Source organism: Sphaerodactylus townsendi, linkage group LG04, assembly GCF_021028975.2.
Source record: "Sphaerodactylus townsendi isolate TG3544 linkage group LG04, MPM_Stown_v2.3, whole genome shotgun sequence".
Classification (NCBI taxonomy): Eukaryota; Metazoa; Chordata; class Lepidosauria; order Squamata; family Sphaerodactylidae; genus Sphaerodactylus; species Sphaerodactylus townsendi.
The window spans coordinates 155,988,187-155,994,644 of NC_059428.1; the positions used below are offsets into that span (position 1 = coordinate 155,988,187).

Genomic DNA, 6,458 nt, shown 5'->3' on the forward strand with positions numbered 1-6,458 from the left:
TACACTTTTTAATGGAGGTATCATTTGACTAAATTAAATTTTGAAATAATTTCAGTAAGAATTAAAAAAGGATTACTGTTGTGCTGTTCTTGTTTTTAAAACTGACTATAGTATTTTATTGGCCAGAAAATTGGTTTTGCTATTCTGAACTTGTCCAGCATGCTAAACAGAAGTGCGTACTGCATATATAAGTATTTTTAAAAAATTGTTTTCCTGCATATTCTGTACAGCTATACAGCATATAAAACTTAAAAGCGATTTACAAAAATGATTCTTTTTTAAAGTATGAGACCAAACACCCAAGTTGTGAAGTCCTTGGGGCAAGACTAATCAATCATTGTTGTAGTTAGTATTCGCATTTGCTTTTGTAGTTTATTAGGATAATTGGGGTCATTTTCACTTTGGGTGCAAAACAGCTTTCCCCTTCTTACATTCTGTTCTAAATTGTTTGTGTAGAAAGTCAGTGTAATTACATCCAGAGATCTCTTTTAGATAATCACACCATTCAGGAGGCTCATATTGTGTGCAGAGAATAGAAAAGAAATGGAGGAATGGATCAGTTCACTGAAGTCTGTACAGTCGCGAGAACATTATGAGGTACAAATAATGCTCCTATTGATACAACTTGTCTTTTCTGTTGAAATATTGCCACATTTTCCAAGCTGTAGTAAATTCTGGAGGAAATAATTATGTGGCGGGCTATGAAAACCCCATGAAAGCAAAAAATCCTGTTTGTGTCAGTTAAAGCCAATTGCCAACAGGGCATTTGCATGTATTTTTTCTGCGCATGTTGACCTTTTCGCACATTACGAGGGATTGGATAAGCATTCACCGTAGTTATGGTTCTATCGTATTTACAAATTTGTCCCTAACTTTGCCCCTTTCATTTAGACTGCACAGTTTAATGTGGAACATTTCTCAGGGATGCATAACTGGTACGCCTGCTCCCACGCACGACCAACCTTCTGCAACGTCTGCAGAGAGAGCCTGTCAGGAGTTACTTCCCATGGCTTGTCGTGTGAAGGTATAAATCAGTATTTTTCTTATATTACCATTGTGATAAATGCTACCATTGAAGACAACAATGGTGGATTCCAACCAGCATATTAATAACGATCACATCCATTATTTTTGAATCTGGATCTGTTTTATTCCGTTTTTGTCCTTCGCAGGGGTACCTGTTTTCCATGAAGGAAACAATCCGTTTTCTTTCTGCCCCTTCACACGAACTCAGTGGTTTTTTTTACAATACAAATTGGCAGGTGCGAACATCCCGTTTTTCCTGTGTTCTGATTGGCTGTTCCACCACCACAGTCCCCCTTGTGCCTGCTCCCGCACTCTGCTAATGGAGCATTTTCAGTTGATGGAGAATCTACAGCAAAACTGGGAACCTAAGCCTTGGGACCTCCTCCCATTTCTAAAAAGTGTGGAAAAAAAACTGGGTTTAGGGCTTTGAAATCAATTACTATTGCATGTAAACACATGAAGTATGCAAAAGACCCCACCCCCCACATTGTGATATTCAAAATTAAAAAATCTGTCCAAAAAAAGAGCAAAGCAATATGTCTCATTCACATCCAAAGGTGTGCATCAGTCTAGCTGCATGCCCTCAGAAGGATGGGAAGCTGAGCTGGCTGTCCAAAACCGACTTCCACTGGGACAGAAGTCAGGTCAGGAGCAGAACTTGGACTGCAGTGCTGTAGCTTTCTGCTCTGTGGCACAGGGTTCCTTTTCTATTGGCACCAACCAAAATATCATAAAACAGTGAGTCAGCAAGTTCCCTGAAAAATCTTCATCAGCCTGCATACTCAGTACAAAAACCAAAAAAGCGACAGGCAGAGGGAAAAGAAGGAATTTTTGGAGTGTGATGGTGAAGTCCCTGGTCTGTCATTTGTAGAATTTTAAAATAGAATCCGAGGTATTGTAGACTGTCATATGTTTGATTAACTGCAGTCTTTTTTACTCTCAAAGGGGGTAGTAGCTATTTTTGACTTCTGTCTGTGACATGTCTGGAAACCTATTTTTTGTCCAACACCACCACATTCAGTTGTGTCTGTGACACAGCTTGTCTTCCACTTCAACTACAGACCGGGGAGGGGGTGCGTGCTCCATCATGCCCTGAATCGTCTTGAGTCTTTGCCCTCCTCTTCTTTATTTGTTTATTTGGTTCTGAATATTCCACTTGGGGAAGAGTTCTAGAGGCCTGATAAGCTGAAATGCAGGCTTTGGCATTTGGGCTGGTCTGCATAAAAGGCTATTCAAAGCAAGAGTAAGTGTGTGCCCGTTATTAAAGAATGCATTTCACACAGTTCCCGTTTATGTCCTCATGTAAGTATGTGAAGTGTATTCTTCATTTTAAAAAGCTTGGATTGCATACATTTGTTGTTGGAAACAAAAATAGCAGGGTGTCCGGGTGTGAGCCCCAGCGCGGCGGCTGGGCTTGTTCCGGAGCCGCGCGAGACCGCGGCCCCGCCCGCGGCCAGAGAGGGGATGACGTGCTGCCTGGCCGATCTGCCGCCTCCCCGCCCTGACACGGCGATTCACCGGCACCCGGACCGGATGCCATGTCGATACATCGACCTACCGCGATCGCTTCCTCGCTGGGCGATCCAGCCAAATCCGCCTACCACAAAATCTGCGCCCAGAGTCGGGGGGACTCGCGAGGTGGGGGCTCTGAGCTCCCGCCGGGCTCGCAGCCTTAGTCTCAAGCACTGAGCCTCTGCCTCCTTGGGAGGGGAATTCAGCAGCTGGGACGCAGTGCAGGGTGATAGAGGGAAAAGGGTGCAAAGTGGGATATGGAGGTGGGGGGGGGGGGGGGGGAGGAAGCTCTGGGGCATTGGCTGTGGGAAGAGGGAGGAAGGGAGTCCTGTAAGGAGGCAGGGAAAGAGAGCTGTGTGGAAGGGAAAGAGAGCTCTGTAGCCCAGGAGGGCAGGGAGTGGAAGGGTCCTGCAGCCCAGCTGCGCAGGGGAACAAGCTGGGGGACCGGTGTGGAGCCCCCACCCTGTGAGGGTACAACAGGGGAGGGGGAGTGATGGGAGCTCTGAGTAGAGTGGACTCAACTCCCTCGGCTTCGTGGTGGGAGTGGCACAGAGCGAGGGGAGGGGAGCAGGAAGGGTGCAGGAGGGGAGTCAGGGCTCGCCGGAGCTGAGGCGCCCTGTGGACGAGGTTATTTAGAACAGCGTCTGGGGAGGACAACTGCCAGGTAAAGGGAGGTGGGACTGCACACTCGCCCCAGGGGGACGGGCGGTCAGGGGAGGCGCCACACAGGGTTTATGTGATTCTATCAGATAATTATTATGCTTCTGAAGAAGAAAAATTTAAGCTCCAGAGCAAGTTGTTGTTTGGTTTCAGGTTAATAACTTGTTTTTTTCTCCTTGTGGCAGAACAGGCCTGCTTTGACCTGCAGGCCCTATTCCACCCAGCCCTTTCTCAGGAGTTCCCATCTCCTCTTGGAAAGCTCTCTCTCCCACCCTCTCTCCCACCCCTGTGCCCCTCTTGCTTCTTTCCGACTGAGGCCTGGCCTCTGTGTCTCCTGCTTCCCCTCTCCTGGGTACCACAGGGATGGTTTACAGTCTGGTGTGCCCCTGGAGGAATAGCTGCTTGCCAACTGCCAGCCTTCCCCCTGGTGTGGTCCTTTTAAAACAGTGTGTCCAGGATGGTGGAGGTCTATGTGGTACAGAATTGGTTGCTACCAGCAAAAACAAAGTTAGAAAGTATTTATTTTTCAAAAGAATATGTTTACAACCATACTTTTAGCACAGCACCAGATTAAGCAAGGGATCCAAAAGAAATGTGGGATAATGCAATTCCACTGTCCCTTTCTCTATATATGCCTTATTAGTGGTTAAAACAGGGCAGACTCTTACGCTTAGGATATTTCAGCTACCTATAGATGCTCCATTACCTGGAAGAAATCCTTCAGCTCCTTAGGCAAGCACATGGTCAAAATGGCTGCCCCTCCAGACTCCAGGTAAAAACTCTGCCCCCTTTGTTGATTGCAGTCAGAAGAGCCTCTCCCCCTCTCCTCCAAAGAGTTTTATCAGTTCCCAGCCCACACCTCTTTCGACCTGGTTAGTCTGAGTCAATGAATATTTTCCTGTTGGCTCCAGGTATACTTTTCCTGAGGCCCTTCTGTCTTCCTGAGACTTCTGAATCTGTGATACCTACTTGGAGAAGGGGATGGGGAAAGATATAACCCATCCCATTGTCTCTCACTACCTGTACTAGTATTTCCACAGGGTAGCTGGGTGGGCCTGGAATTCTCCTGTCCTGAGGAAAAAATTGTTAAAATATTCCCTTCAAACCTCCCGAGGGGCGGAAGCTATTTCTTCATACCCTTTAAGTCAGAAAGACATGTATGAAGAGACCAGCAGCTCTTGGAAACTGGCCAACCCAAATTCTCAGGGATGGTATATGGCAAGAGGGGAGGCTTTCTGATCATAAATAGTGCTCAGTGGTTGACATAGCACTTTGACTGACACACATGACCTCTGTAATCCAAAATGGCTACTGCAAAGCTTATCTTGCTGAAATAATAGTGGGAACCTGGGAAAGCAAAAGAGAGACTGTGAGGCTTTTTGACAACTGAAAAAACTGGTCCTATTTTGGAATTTAGCCACTGTGGGAAAAGCCTTTGCTTATGTATGACTCTGGAATCACTTTCCATGTAAAGCAGGAAGTCTCTCTGCCTTTGGCTCCTTCCGCACATGCAGAATAATGCACTTTCAAACTGCTTTCAATGCTCTTTGAAGCTGTCTTGTAGGAATAGCAAAAATCCACTTTTGCAAAACAGTTGTGAAAGTGGTTTGAAAACGCATATTATTCCCATGTGTGTGCAGAGTAAGAAACTCGATTGAATGCCCAATTCTCATACCGTCAATCACTGTGTGGCTGTGGCTCAGTCAGGGAGGCCAGGACAGGGCACCTGGACATGATTCCATCCCGTCCCTTAAAGAAGAAGGCAGACTATCGTCTTTCAAAACAGCACATTTCACTGAGCCCAGGCCTTATACTGTCCACACTGAAGAGGCAGCTGCGTCCCCAGGAAATCCATCTCTACTCATGTCCAGGGGAGTTCCCAACACTCAGTGTCTTCTGTCTATATTCACAGCCATACCCCTCCCGCTGGCCATTCTGCCTGTTTCCATGGGGCTTCAGCTCGCCCTGTTGTTGGAGCACTCGTCCTCCTCAAACTCTCTCTGGTGCCACACTTAGTTACATGGGTTCACGGGTCATTTGTTTTGGAGGGTTTGGAGGAGACTCTTTGACTGCCTGAATGGTCTGTCAATCTTCTTGCCTCTCTCCTATATTTCCTGGAATCTAGATGAGAATTTTAGCAGTGGAAATGCAGTGTTTTTCCTAGTCGTGGGTACATGCATGATGCACAACCCCACGTCCAGTTTCTGCCCTCCTCGCTGTCTCATAGACACACACAAACATGTATTTTATATGATAAAGCAATGATCTGTTCTTGATCAGATTCTGAAAGATGTGACTGTGCCAAAGTGTCTCAGTAATCAAACTGTCTTTGCTTTCTTCTAGTATGCAAATTTAAGCAATGATCTGTTCTTGATCAGATTCTGAAAGATGTGACTGTGTCAAAGTTCTCATCAAGAAGTGTCTCAGTAATCAAACTGTCTTTGCTTTCTTCTAGTATGCAAATTTAAGGCTCATAAAAGATGTGCTGTTAGGGCAGTGAACAACTGCAAATGGACTACACTGACTTCGATTGGAAAAGATATTATTGAAGATGAAGATGGTGTGAGTATTGCTCAGGGCTGCAGGTGCACTTGGTGGTCCGGGACAAAGCTGACAAATCTGTCCCACTGGGGTAGTGGAGAAAAATTAAAATCATGTGATAAGTGGAGAGAGTGGAAAGTGAAAGCGGGGCTGGAGGAAATATGTCCAAACAAGAAATCTTGCCGCAGCTGACATTCGCCTCCACCAGGCGGTGTAAATCAGCCTATCAGTTTCATTTTGAGTTTTTAAAGCAATTGCCAACACTTCTCTGTCTAGTGAGTTCTCTCCCAGCTATAGGAAGTGGCTGGTGGTTCTGTGACCACCTGGCAACCCAGTTTTGTACTACAGAGGAAGAATCAGAATGTGTTTTATATATTTATTGATTGCATGGATATTTTATAGTCCTTCCGTCTTGGGATTCAAGTCAGTGAACATTGGGGTTGCTCTGACATCTCCCCTGACTGAGACTTTCTTAGCTCCAGCAGTTTATCTGCAGAGTGTATTTCCCAGCTTTGGTTCAGTGACCACCACAGAACCAATATTATGGAAGAGAGGCTTCAGTAACTTAAGGCTAGACTGTGGATGAGTTACTTGAGTGAAAAAAACTGTCATGGATTCCTGCAGACATGTGCCGACGGAGTTACATGCACAGGTGTCAAACTTTGTAGCCCCTCCAGATGTTACATGGACTACAGTTCCCATCATCCCTGCCTGCCAGC

General features: G+C 45.9%; 1 long non-coding RNA gene across 2 annotated transcripts; it reads left to right on the top strand.

Annotated features, from left to right (window-relative positions):
* The first annotated feature begins 491 nt into the window (after nt 1-491).
* Nucleotides 492-5,736, top strand: LOC125430664. Of its 2 annotated transcripts, none has more exons than XR_007244205.1 (3): nt 492-597; nt 892-1,024; nt 5,654-5,736. It is a non-coding gene; the product is annotated as an uncharacterized LOC125430664 (long non-coding RNA). The 2 variants fall into 2 exon arrangements; XR_007244206.1 differs by lacking the exon at nt 5,654-5,736 and adding an exon at nt 5,542-5,555.
* Nucleotides 5,737-6,458: the final 722 nt, after the last annotated feature.